General features: G+C 39.9%; 1 long non-coding RNA gene across 1 annotated transcript; it reads right to left on the bottom strand.

Annotated features, from left to right (window-relative positions):
* Positions 1-3,019: 3,019 nt before the first annotated feature.
* On the bottom strand, positions 3,020-10,344 carry LOC308585269. Its single transcript, XR_014007209.1, has 3 exons — positions 10,180-10,344; positions 6,267-6,408; positions 3,020-3,251 (listed from the first exon to the last, which is right to left on the bottom strand). It is a non-coding gene; the product is annotated as an uncharacterized lncRNA (long non-coding RNA).
* Positions 10,345-12,327: the final 1,983 nt, after the last annotated feature.

Genomic DNA, 12,327 nt, shown 5'->3' with positions numbered 1-12,327 from the left:
AGTAGCAGTTCCTCTATGACACAACTAGAGTGAGCGCACAGCAAGGGAGCCAGCATCATGCACGCCAGACTCACCCGGGGTCACCTTAATGCTCTTGTGTTCCTCATTCTTATGCATGCAACAAAGTTCCCTCGGCTCAAGTGCTCTCCTTAGCATTATAAATCTGTGGCAGAAACATCTGAGATTCACAGCTGGGTGTCAAGGGTGATCCATCTATTCTGATCTTTAAAAGTTCTCTGCAGGCCATCCATCAAACATGCAAACGGCCCTCTTGCCTTGAAAATGTAACATCCTCCGTTTCACCAAAAAGCTACCAACAAAGAAGATGAACCTGTTATGCAAATACGATGGAGAGCCATATTAGACCCATAGAACATTTAGTGCTTGACAAACCCTTCCCCTGTTTTGATCTGGATTTGGGCTCAGCAAACAGAACGCTGTTGCTTTCAAAACTGGGAAATAGCTTGGTTAATTCCAACTCTAGGAATAGAGGTGGAGATTGCCTTACCCTGAATCAAACCAATATTCTATGTAGTTCAGTATTGTCCAAAGCAGGAATGGGGAATTGACGGATTAGAACTCCCATCGCCCCTCTTCAGTAGTCATGCTGGGTGAGGATTACAGGAGTTGTAGGTCAGCAACATCTGGAGGGTGACAGGCACTGAGAGCTTATCCTGGCTCTGGCACTTCTTGGCTCCATCCAGATTCCTGATTTTTTTAAACAAATAAAATAAAAACTAACCACCTTGTATTAGCTACAGAGATATACCTTAGTCTGATCCAGCAAGGCATTTGTTGTTGTTATTTGTTTTTTCCTAGCTACTACCAGTTGTTATTCCTTCCTTCTGTTATTCCTTCTCACATCAAAGCTTTATTTCTTTACATTCTCTCTTTCTTCATGAGTCTGTTTTCCAAGTACCATCTCATAAGTAGCTCAAACAGTACCGTCGACATACAAGACGGAGGCACCTGCAACCTTGCAGGAGTCCAAAACATCTTGGGAGAGGAATCCTATTGAGAGGAACCAAGTGCAGCCCAATGAGGACTGAATATGTTCAGCTGACATGGAATGGTGACTGGCTGGCTGATCAGGGGCAGAGGGACAAGGAAGGAAGGGAATTGAATATCCTAGAAGATGCATGCTTAGAACCTGAACAGGAGCACTTCACACTGCAACAGTCTGTTGCAGTTCCTCCTCCTCCTCCTGAAGTTGATTTGTAACCAGAATTTCTGTTCAAACACAGTTACAGATAGGTAGCCGTGTTGGTCTGCCACAGTCAAAATAAAAAAAATTCCTTCCAGTAGCACCTTAAAGACCAACTAAGTTAGTTCTTGGTATGAGCTTTCATGTGCATGCACACTTCTTCAGATACTTCTTCAGGTATCTGAAGAAGTGTGCATGCACACGAAAGCTCATACCAAGAACTAACTTAGTTGGTCTTTAAGGTGCTACTGGAAGGAATTTTTTTATTTTGTTCAAACACAGTAATTTTTAGAACTTTCTTGCTTTGTGTTCCAAGGTAATTCAATTTCCAAAGTGCAGTTTTCATAAAAGCTGTCCCTATCATTTGAAAATTTTGCTGAAGACCTTGATCTAAATATTGTATTTGTTTTTGTTTAATTGTTCTTCTGTCATTTTAATACTGAAGAGAGACTAATCAAGTTGTATGAGGCAAAGTAGAGGATAAATGAAAGCTCCCCCCTTTTTTTGCAAGAGTTAAAATTCCCTTCCTCTGCAAAGGAAAACTCCTGCAAAAAAGAGATTGTGAACAAAAGGAGCAGCAACCTTGACTGACCCAAAAACCTCCACCAAACCTATAAGTGTTTTAGGTGTTATCAGATCCAGAGGGCTGACATTTTAGAAAACCAATTGGTTCATTATAAGTGTATTCATGTAAATGTTTACAATTTCAATGCAGACTCTCAAGATAAGAACTTTTTAAAAAATTACAATGGCAATGTTATCATAAGAGGAGACTTTGTGGAAGTCTCAGATCCAGTCACACACATACCAACTCACAAATTTTCCACTACAGGTGAGTAAAACCATTTCAGCAGAGGCTGAAATGGCCCTGTTTATGGCATCTTGTTTATTTGACTGAATGAGATCAACCTATTTTATGTTTACAAGACAATGTGCTAAGTTGGCTAGGGCTAGTCAGTGACCTTCATGGCTGAGCTATGATGTGGATCCAAATCATCCTAGTTCAACACACCATCCACTTGGGCAATGCTCTCCTCAGGAAAGCTCGCTTGGTGCCTTCATTACATAGCTTTAGGCACCAGGCGAAAATGTTTCTCTTCAGCCAGTTGTTGGGCTGATTAGCATTCTATGGATTTTTAAATGTTTTTGTAGAAGGAGGGTTATTGGTTTGTTTTTGTTTCTTTGTTTTCATTTTATTGTATATTTTGTATTCTCATTTTGCATTTTTCTGTTGTGAACCACCCTGAGATATTTGAAGGACAGTGTATGAAGTATTTATTGTTGTTGTTGTTGTTGTTGTTGTTGTTAATCCATAATTTTTTTCTCATTCAACTAGATTATTTTTAAATGCAACAGCTAGTCTACTTCAGTGAGTCAAGGCAGATGCTTCAGCTACATCTCATCATGCACCAGTGGAATTTCAACTAAGATGAGGTGAAGTGCCACCCCACCTTCTATATACTCAGCCAGGTGTGGGGAACCCATGGCTGTTCTGATATTGCTGAACTACACCTGTCATCTTCCCTGGCCATCCTATCTGGGACTGTTGGGAGTTGTAGTTCAGCAGCATCTGGAGAGCCAAAGATTGCCCGCACCTGTACTTGGGAAACAACTTAAAGAACAAATGAAATGAGACTTGGATGAATATTTTCAGCTAATGTCCCCATTTTCTCTGCCCAGGCCATCCCGTAGAAGTAGGCAACATGTTTGCAGGTGGGCATATGAGTGCTTCCACCACCACATTCATAAATACTTGAAAGCCACCAGAGAAATAGCAATAACTGAGCTGGAAACCAACATTTAAGATAACCTGTAGCAATTTGCCTTGACCTTTACTTCTTAGCTTTATAATTTGTCTCGGCTGAAATTTGAGTTGACTGAGGGTAGGTGGGGAAAGAAATGCAGTTAGGACAAAATTCACACTGAAATGTGCTAAGTAATTTCACTGGGAAACAGGAGGGCACTCCAGAGAAATCGTAGCTTGTAGATTATAGCAGGACCCAAATTTCACTACTAACTGTTGGTAGCAGGAAAATATATCAGGCACCTAAAAAAAGAAAAACAGCTGAAAAGTGTTAGTTGGGTTTCTACATGAAGGAATTGGACCAACCACATTAGAATGCTGTACTGTTTCTTCATGGTTCTGCAGAAGGTTTTATTATAAATGCCCTTGTAGGTAAATAGGACAGGAAATGTCGTCAAAAACAGTTGTTCTTGACAGGTGTCACCAGCAGATGTATCTAAATTTGGCTTAATTCCATATTTTTTTAATGGTGATGAGCGGCCATGCTTAGATGCATTTTAGAATCATTATTAAGACTTGTATTCAACACAGCACTCGTGAGAAAATTCTACTAGCGAAAGGATTTCTCCTTGTCTAATGTAAGGTTCTCCAACTTTCTGTTCCCCAATGCGTTCTGGGTTTTCCCCAACACTCCAGAGAAGATTTGGGAATGGTGCGGTGTGTGTATGTATGTGTGAGGAAAGTGGGAGAAATTCCCTTCCACTAGCTGTCTTGTTTGGTGGAACCAATGTTCCCAAAGCCAGGAACACACAAACTAGATCCCCACCTTAGAACTGGACAGAGAGCCTGGAGAGAGAGAAAGAAAGAGAGAGAGAGAGAATTCCTATAGGCCACAGCAACTCCCCTCCCCATCCCTCGATTCTGCCCTGGTGTTGCATCAAGTACCCAGGTAAGCACAGCTAGGTGAAACCAACTTCACCCTGCTCACCCACCCGGGTCTCAGTGGTACAGACCAGATCAGCCTTCTCATTCATAATCAGATCATGGATGGGGGAATTATTGCTCCTAGCCCAGGAGGAGGTTTTTATAAGCAGCCCTAGTGAAGAAAGTGTGGAATAGATACTGGATGCCGAAGTCAGTGAGCTTATTAAAAAAAAACACACAACTTTTCCTAAGCTCTTTATTTTATCTAGGCTCTGTGAGGCAACTCACCTAGGTCCTTTCATTCCGTTTGCAGTTGAAGAGAGAGCTCACAAATAAAGCACAAAGATAATTATATGCCAAGTACTGCCAGGACGTACCCTTTGCCCTCCGTGTTGTGAGGCAGGCATTGCAGAGCTCCCAGCATATGCAATGACTTACAATAATCACTATCCTTTGAGGATTTTGCAGACCATCATTAAATTTTGAGATACACTGAAGTGGGCATTTGTATCATGATATGTATAACACATGCACTTGCACATAGACCCTACCTAAAATAGTCTCATAAACCCTTGCATTAGGACCCCTTTTACAGCCTCTCAGATACATGCTATTGGCACAAGGCCCAGACTCTATTTATTTTCTAATAAATTGGCCTGGTCATTAATGAGAACTCATATTTTCATGTATACCCTACACAGCATCTTGGCAATATTTAAAAATGAATGCAGCAGTGCAACTCAGACTAATGGTGGCACTGTTTTTTCATACCTGCACTATATTATATTATATCAGTATATTAATTTAATTTTGCATCCCCTCAGCCTTTTGCAGGAATCTCAGAAGAGCGGTCAGTCTTACGGAAAATTAGATTCATCAGTTCAGAGTGACTATGCGATGATAATGACATGCTATTTTGACATGCCTTATAAAGAGAATTATTCTGTGTGTCTTAAAAAATGTTAACCTTATCAAACAAATATAAACTATTTCCCTGTTTTATTGTATCATGCTATGAAATACTGATCGAACACTTATTCTACTATGGCATATCAAGCAAAAACATATTTAGTTGCTGTGATGTTCACTAAGCACATTTTAGAGAGTACAATTTAAAAACCATCGCTTATTGCGATGGTGTAAAAACCATAGCTTATTTGTATTTGTTTCACCATTGGCTAAATTTGGACCAAATCAGATGTGCTAATAATTAGAATGCAGAAGCCCTAGTGAGGAAACTGAAATTGAACCATCTATAAAGGTGGAATAGAATCATTGAACTGTAGAAGTGGAAGGAACCACAAGGATCATCTACAGGAATCTTTCACCCAATGTGAGGCTTGAACCCACAATCCTCAGATTAAGTGACTCAGGCTCTACTGACTGAGCTAAACTCTCAACGCTTACTTCCAAACTCTGGAAGTAAGTCCCACTGAACTCAATACATCTTACTTTTAACAGACATGCATTACATTCTGCGGTTAAGGGTTCATTACAAGGTGTCAGAAGGGGTGATTGTTGGACTACACTGGCAAGCCACACCTGTAGAGGAAGAAGCAAACTGAAAGTGTGTAGAGTACAAAAATTATTTACTCCAGGATAGGGATGGGGAAATCTGTCAATTTCAGTTTCTGTCAGTTTCTCATTTTTCTAATAATAAGTTCAGTTTTCCACATTCCCACATCACTTTGCCAATTCTTTTTTTCTTTTAAAGTCCTCGTGGAAGTTCACCAGCATTTTTGTGTGAATATTCTAATTCTAAAATACACATTTTTGTATGCAGTGTTGTCCAATGCACGCATTGTGCAAAGCAATTTCCCATAACGTAATGTATTTTTGTATGTTACAGTGGTACCTCGCGTTAAGAACTTAATTTGTTCTGGAGGTCCGTTCTTAACCTGAAACTGTTCGTACCACTTTAGCTAATGGGGCCTCCCCCCCCACACACAATTTCTGTTCTCTTCCTGAAGCAAAGTTCTTAACCCGAGGTACTATTTCTGGGTTACCGGAGTCTGTAACCTGAAGCATCTGTAAACTGAAGTGTCTGTAACCCAAGGTACCACTGTATTTGCACAAATATGTGTATTTTAACACACAATTTATTACGTATATGCATTTTTGTACACACTACTTAGTTGCGGAAGTGGTTTGAAAAATTCAGAGAAGTGGAAATTTCGAAGGATGCCTTTTTCAGTCCGTGTATTATTTCGGGAACTGCAAACTAGGTAGCTTTGCCTTTAATTTGAATGGTGCAGCTCTGTCATGCTGTCCATTGCTGCTTCCAAGAGGAAAGTTTGTCTCCTAACATCAGGTAAATATCAGGTTTTATATAGTTAACCTTGACTTCTGTAATTGCCAATTATTTCCTGGGAGGGCTACTCCTTTAACACCTACCTGACAGAAATTTAACAAGGCTTTTCATATCATTTTCATGCTGAAATGAACTTCATCTTCTCAGTTTCTTCCTGCCTGTCATTAAAGGTACGGGCGTCATGCTAGCAAGGGGAAGCCCAACTCAGCTTTGAAAGGCGTCATGCTAGGAAGAGAGTAAAACATGTGAAACATTTATAACCCTACATAAGGATTAACAACAACAACAAAAATCTTTCTGCCATTTAATCAAGTATCAAAGATGAACAATTTGTTCAACACTGTGGACCATATCAGAGACATATCATGAGCCAGAAAACTGCAACAAAGTGGGGGTATTATTTATTTGTTTGTTTGTTTATTAGTTATTTAAACATTTATATACCAGTGTATCATAAAAATATACCACAGATGTTTGCCTCAACTCACTTGTGGAGATAACTCAGAGGTTATTAAGAAGAAAAATGATAATGATAAGAAGATTGGAAGATGGGATTTGTAAAGGATAACAACAAAAAGATGGAAAGATGGGACTTCGTGAACATCAAAGCAGCAGAAATATGAGATGATTGGACCCTTTCTGAACTCGAAGCATGGGTACCCCCAACAAAAAAATTAAAATTTGGCTAAATATTTGGAGTTTATTATGTATTGGTATAATTTGGAATTAATGTGATATGATTGGTTTGTTAATTGGAAATTTAATAAAAATTATTAAATCGGAAACTCAGCATGAGGGGAAGGGCCATATCACAGTGGTAGACCATCTGTTTTGCTTGCAGAAGGTCGAAAGTTGAATCCTCAGCATCTCCAGGTGTAGGGCTGTTGAGGTGTAGACTCCTGCCTGAAACCCTGGAAAGCAAGATGGACCAATGGTCTAAGGCAGCTTCCTTTGTTCCTTTTCCCCCTAATCAGAGCTCCTGTTTTAAATGAGGATTCTAACCCCATCCATCTGAACATGGTTAGACTTTCCCAACACCCTGAAGAAGAGCAGGTAGGGTGGAAGACACTGGGATGTCCCTCATTGACACACACCTCTCAGACTGCCCTCCCCACTCAGTTTAAGCCCTCACACATACTGTTAAATGCATGAGGAGAGATTATGCATTATCATTAGAAAAAATAAGCTCTAGCTAGTTGAATATAGTAAGCCTATAAACTGGTGAGAATTTCACTCAAATTAACGAATGGAATCTGAGCTGACAGATATTTGAAAACCAGAATTTGCCTTAGCTGTAATCTTTCCTGAACCCAATATTGTGCATGAATTGTAAACTTTGTAATGCCTTTCAGAAGAAAAGGTAGAAAAAATGACCAGACAGTAATATATGTAGAAAAAGTTCCTCTTTGCAAAACAGAATCTGACTTTTCTTCACTGGAGGCTACGTTTCCAAATGTATCAGGGATGCCCAAATGAGAATAACACAGAAAATAAATAACAATAATATTGTGTGTGCAGCTTCTGAATTTGTCAAAACCAGTCTAGTCTTGAACACAACTATAGGTAAACCTTCCCTTTATGTTCTGGTTCAATTTTCATATGTCTTCCAAAAATAGGGTTAGATTAAAAATGCATTGAGATTCATTTTTTACAATAATGACTGTGGGAAATGTAAATAAAACGTAGAAGGAAATAATTCTTAAAATCATAAGTTGGTATACAATTGTGGAGAAAAACACTATATATGTTAATGTTTATTCCTATCTATGTGAGCTGTGTCCTGAGGAAATGTTCAGATAGTATCACTGATGCCTGCATTTTTGCCTGTTTCCTATTGCAAAGGTTACAGATCAAGCTGGAAATGCAACAATACTTAGAGAGTTTGATGTTTGGTTTCACGATTCCTAATCAACAAACAAATTCATCTGCAAATTTACAGATTCCTCCAAGCTTACCAAGCACAAAGAGTGTCCCATTTGAAATCAAATGCCTGCTTCAAGTTCTGACAAGAATATATATGAAGTCTATCAATAGCTTCCGTTACAGAAGGGCCATAGCTCAACAGCAGAAGTTCCACTTTGCGTCCAGGAGGTTCCAGGTTCAAACCCCAACATCTCTAGGTAGGTCTGGGAATTCCCCCTGCCTGAACCCCGGTTGAGCTGCTGCCAGATAGTGTTATCAATACTAAGCTAGATGAACCAATGGCCAAACCTAGGATAAAGCAGCTTCCTATGTTCCCATGTTTTGTACAATATAAACAAATTTATGGCCCACCTTTCTTTGCGAGAATCAAAAGGGGAGAAAATGAGTTGCACTCATCTGGTTGGCCACTGGGAGAAGAGGATACTGGACCAGATGGGTCTTTGGTCTGATCAAGTAGAACTCTTCTTATGTCTTCAAGAAGTGGTCAGAGTATTAATGATTATAAAAATTGGATATATTATTAGATGATGATCTACAAAATTAATAGCTGGTGGGGCTTATCTTCCTCAGATTTTCATTTTTAGGGGGCAAGTAAGCTATTGTGAGCCTGTCATAATAAATCGGACTTCCTGCGGTGGATAGGTGTAGAAGGGAAACATCTATAACTGGGAGAATGCCCCAGTCCAGACATTGTGATGTTCCCAAAGCAGAAGCATTGGTCCATTTTCTCCTTTACGATTCCACATCCCTTAAATTGTTGCTGAACCAAGGGCTGCAGGAAAATATAGCACATGAATGTAGCTTTCGGTCTTCCATTTATTTCTGACATATTTCTAATTATGTCTAACAACTCCAGAAAGTTGTCACCCATTCACACCTTTGCCTTTATGCTTTCTTTCCTGACAAGCCTGAACTATTCAGCTACCAATCTCTTTACTGATTGTCCTTTATTTCCACAGCATGTGATTTTCAGATGGGTAGATAGTTACTCACTAACATATGAAAGAAGATGCTGTTGGGATATTCTATCATGGCAATAAAGGGGATAGATTGGAACAGAGAAGTGATGGGAAGACTAAGGTTCCGCTCAACTCCACCTAAATCTTTTCTGCCTTTGGGATTTCATTACATAGAAATACCATCCATGCTTGGTAGTAAGGAAAGGAACACAGGTCTCCCTATATTTTAATATTTTGTTGGAAGCAACCCAGAGTGGCTAGAGAAACCCAGCCAGATGGGTGGGGTATAAATAATAAATTATTATTATTATTCACTTCAGCATGCTGTCTCTTGAATGGGTATAGGTATTGATTAGTAACATTAATGAAATGAAGATTCTGCTCCTTATAAATGGTTAAGGATTAATTGGCTATTTATTTGTTTGGTTTATAAAATCTGTTTCTGCCTTACATCAGAGGCAAACTGAGGTAGGTGATTCTCAGGCAATTTTAGTATCTTAGGATGAAAACCGGTTGCCTTGCAAGAGAGAAATGCTCTGTACATAGTTGTCATTTGTAATTTTTGTTCTAGTCTTTTGTCTGACAACTTAGAAGATTACAGTTTCTTCTTTCTCTTGTAAGACTACAACCTCCAGCAGCATGTCTAGTTCTTTTAAATATACACAGTCACAGCGGATGGGGGGGGGGAAATAGGAGATGGGTGAGCTCTGAAATTTTATGCACCTAAACAGATGTCTGTAGGAAACCTGCCAACAGGACCCACACATAAGAGGACTCTTTGCTCCTGCAGTTTCCAGCAGCTGGTATTCAGAAGTATTACTGCTTCCACCCATGGAGGCAGAGCACAGCCACAATGTCTAGTAGCCACAGACGGCCTTTTCCTCCATGTATTTGCCTAGACCTCTTGCAAAGCCATCACTGCCTCCTGTGCATTGTGTGAAGAAGTACTGACTTTTAGGTATCCCGTCTCTGCCAACATTCAGCTTCATTGGATGTCTACAAGGGATGTCTACAAGTTCTAGTGTTAAGAGAGAGGGAGGAAAACATTTCTCTGTCCACTTTCTCCATTCCATATATAATTTTAAAAACTTCTGTCATGTCACCTCCTACTCACTTTTTTCCCCTATAAAAATTCCCAGATACTTGAACCTTTCCTCATAGGGCAGTTTTTCCATCTCCTTGATCATTTTGGTTGCCCTTTCCTGAATCTTTTTCAAACTCTACAATACCCTTTTTGAGGTGAGGGGACCAGAGATGTACACGGTATTCCAAATGTGGTCTTACCATCAATTTCTATAATGCCATTGTGATGTCAGCAGTTGCAATTCCTTTCCTCATAATCCCTTAGCATGGAATTTGCCTTTTTCAAAGCTGCTGAGCATAGGGTTGCCATCTGCATATATCTGTCTATTGTCTCATTCCTGGTCAGCTACCACCATTTCAAGGCCCCATTAGCACATGTGCAAAAATAATATTTTATTTTGCACCCACATGTATCACTTTGAAGTGGTTTACATTGAATTGTATTTGCCATTCTACCGCCCATTCGCTCTGGAGTTATTCTCAATCTCTTTTGTAAGATAAATATATAATAATAACCAATCTTTAGAAAATTAATCAAGTTTCAAAATATGGATGTGCTCGTGCTATTGTTTCTTTTGTTCAGTATTCTGGATCATGGCCAATTAGACTTAATGTAATAAACCCTATTGTGTTACATAAGCCTTTCTGATATAACTGAGGTCTGGAATGGTAGATGAAAAATCAAGACTGCAGATCAGAGGGCAGCAGGAAGAAGCAGTGCCCTTTCAAGCTACAATTCATAAAAAATACATCCATACATACATACATTCTTACTCATTTTCCGAACTATAAAGTGAGGTAATGCCCAGTATATTTTCTGGATCTTCCTCAAGCTTGTGCTATCCTTTTTAAAATTAATTTGGTCAAACTTTCCCCTCCTTTTGAATTTCCTCCCAACTCTGCTGCATCAATAAAGGATATCTTTCCAAGTTCACATCTGTACAAAACTTTATCACCAAAGTGCTCAGTCAAAGAAGTTGTGTTGGGGTTTGTTGTCATTTATATTGCAGACAGACTACTCCAAGAGCTAATTACTTTAAAGAGTGCATATTTATGCTCCAGATGTGAAATCTTTAATGAAGTGAAATTTACAGCCAGCCGGGAACCAAGGTGTTATAAAAAATTTGCCGTACAATAAGGAACGCATGGAAAGATGTCAAGCTTTGTTTTCCAATTTACTGCTGTCAGCTTGTATGGAGCAGACCAACAGCCCTCCAGCTGCCTTTCTAAAATTAATGTTAGTTTAAGGAAGATCAATGATTCCTCTGCCACCAGCATTATCTTTTCGGTGTTCTTTGCAGCTTGCTGGTTTATTTGTCATAGGCAAAAGAGAATCCTGCATTTGAGTCTTCAAGGTGCATAAATAAACCACAGCACCAGCGAGAATGCTGGACCGGGAATTGCTTAAAAAGTGCTGGGTCTTTCTTTCTGTCCTGACTTTCATGGGACTCATTGCTATGTGCAACAGCATAAGCCACAGTTCTCTTAATTTCTTCATTCAACATCCCCGCCCCCTTTGGGCATTGTTTCCCTCCCCGCAAGTCATGCCACATTGGCGGTCTCGTCACAAAGCGGGGTTGCGCTCCCCTCTTCCCTCCTGTACCACAAACTCTGACTATTAAATGGTTCCTGTAACAGAGCAATTTATACTTTTTCGGCAGGGTTACAGTGGTGCCTCGCAAGACGAAAATAATCTGTTCCGCGAGTCTCTTCGTCTAGCGGTTTTTGCGTCTTGCGAAGCAAACCGCTTAGCGGATTAGCGCTATTAGCGGTTTAGCGGCTATTAAAGGCTTAGCGGCTTAGCGGCTTAGAAAAAGGGGGGGAGCGAAAAAAATCGCAAGACTCGCAAGACATTTTTGTCTTGCGAAGCAAGCCCATAGGGAAATTCGTCTTGCGAAGTGCATCGAAAAACGGAAAACCCTTTCATCTAGCGGGTTTTTCGTCTTGCGAGGCATTCGTCTTGTGGGGCACCACTGTAATTAGCTGTATTTGTGGCCTTGACAAACTGCATTTATGGGATGTATAGGGAAAATTGCACCCCATGGATCCTGTTACACCCTTCTGTGGCTTTTAATACAACTGTGCCCAATATTGTATAATGCCAGCATCTCACGATCATCTGGGCGCAGTTTCTGGCACTGCCTTTGATTGGTTCTACTCATTCCTGGCATGGTAGTCT

The sequence above is a fragment of the Podarcis bocagei genome, assembly GCF_964188305.1.
Source record: "Podarcis bocagei genome assembly, chromosome: 1".
Classification (NCBI taxonomy): Eukaryota; Metazoa; Chordata; class Lepidosauria; order Squamata; family Lacertidae; genus Podarcis; species Podarcis bocagei.
This window is presented reverse-complemented; position numbering and strand designations above follow the sequence as displayed.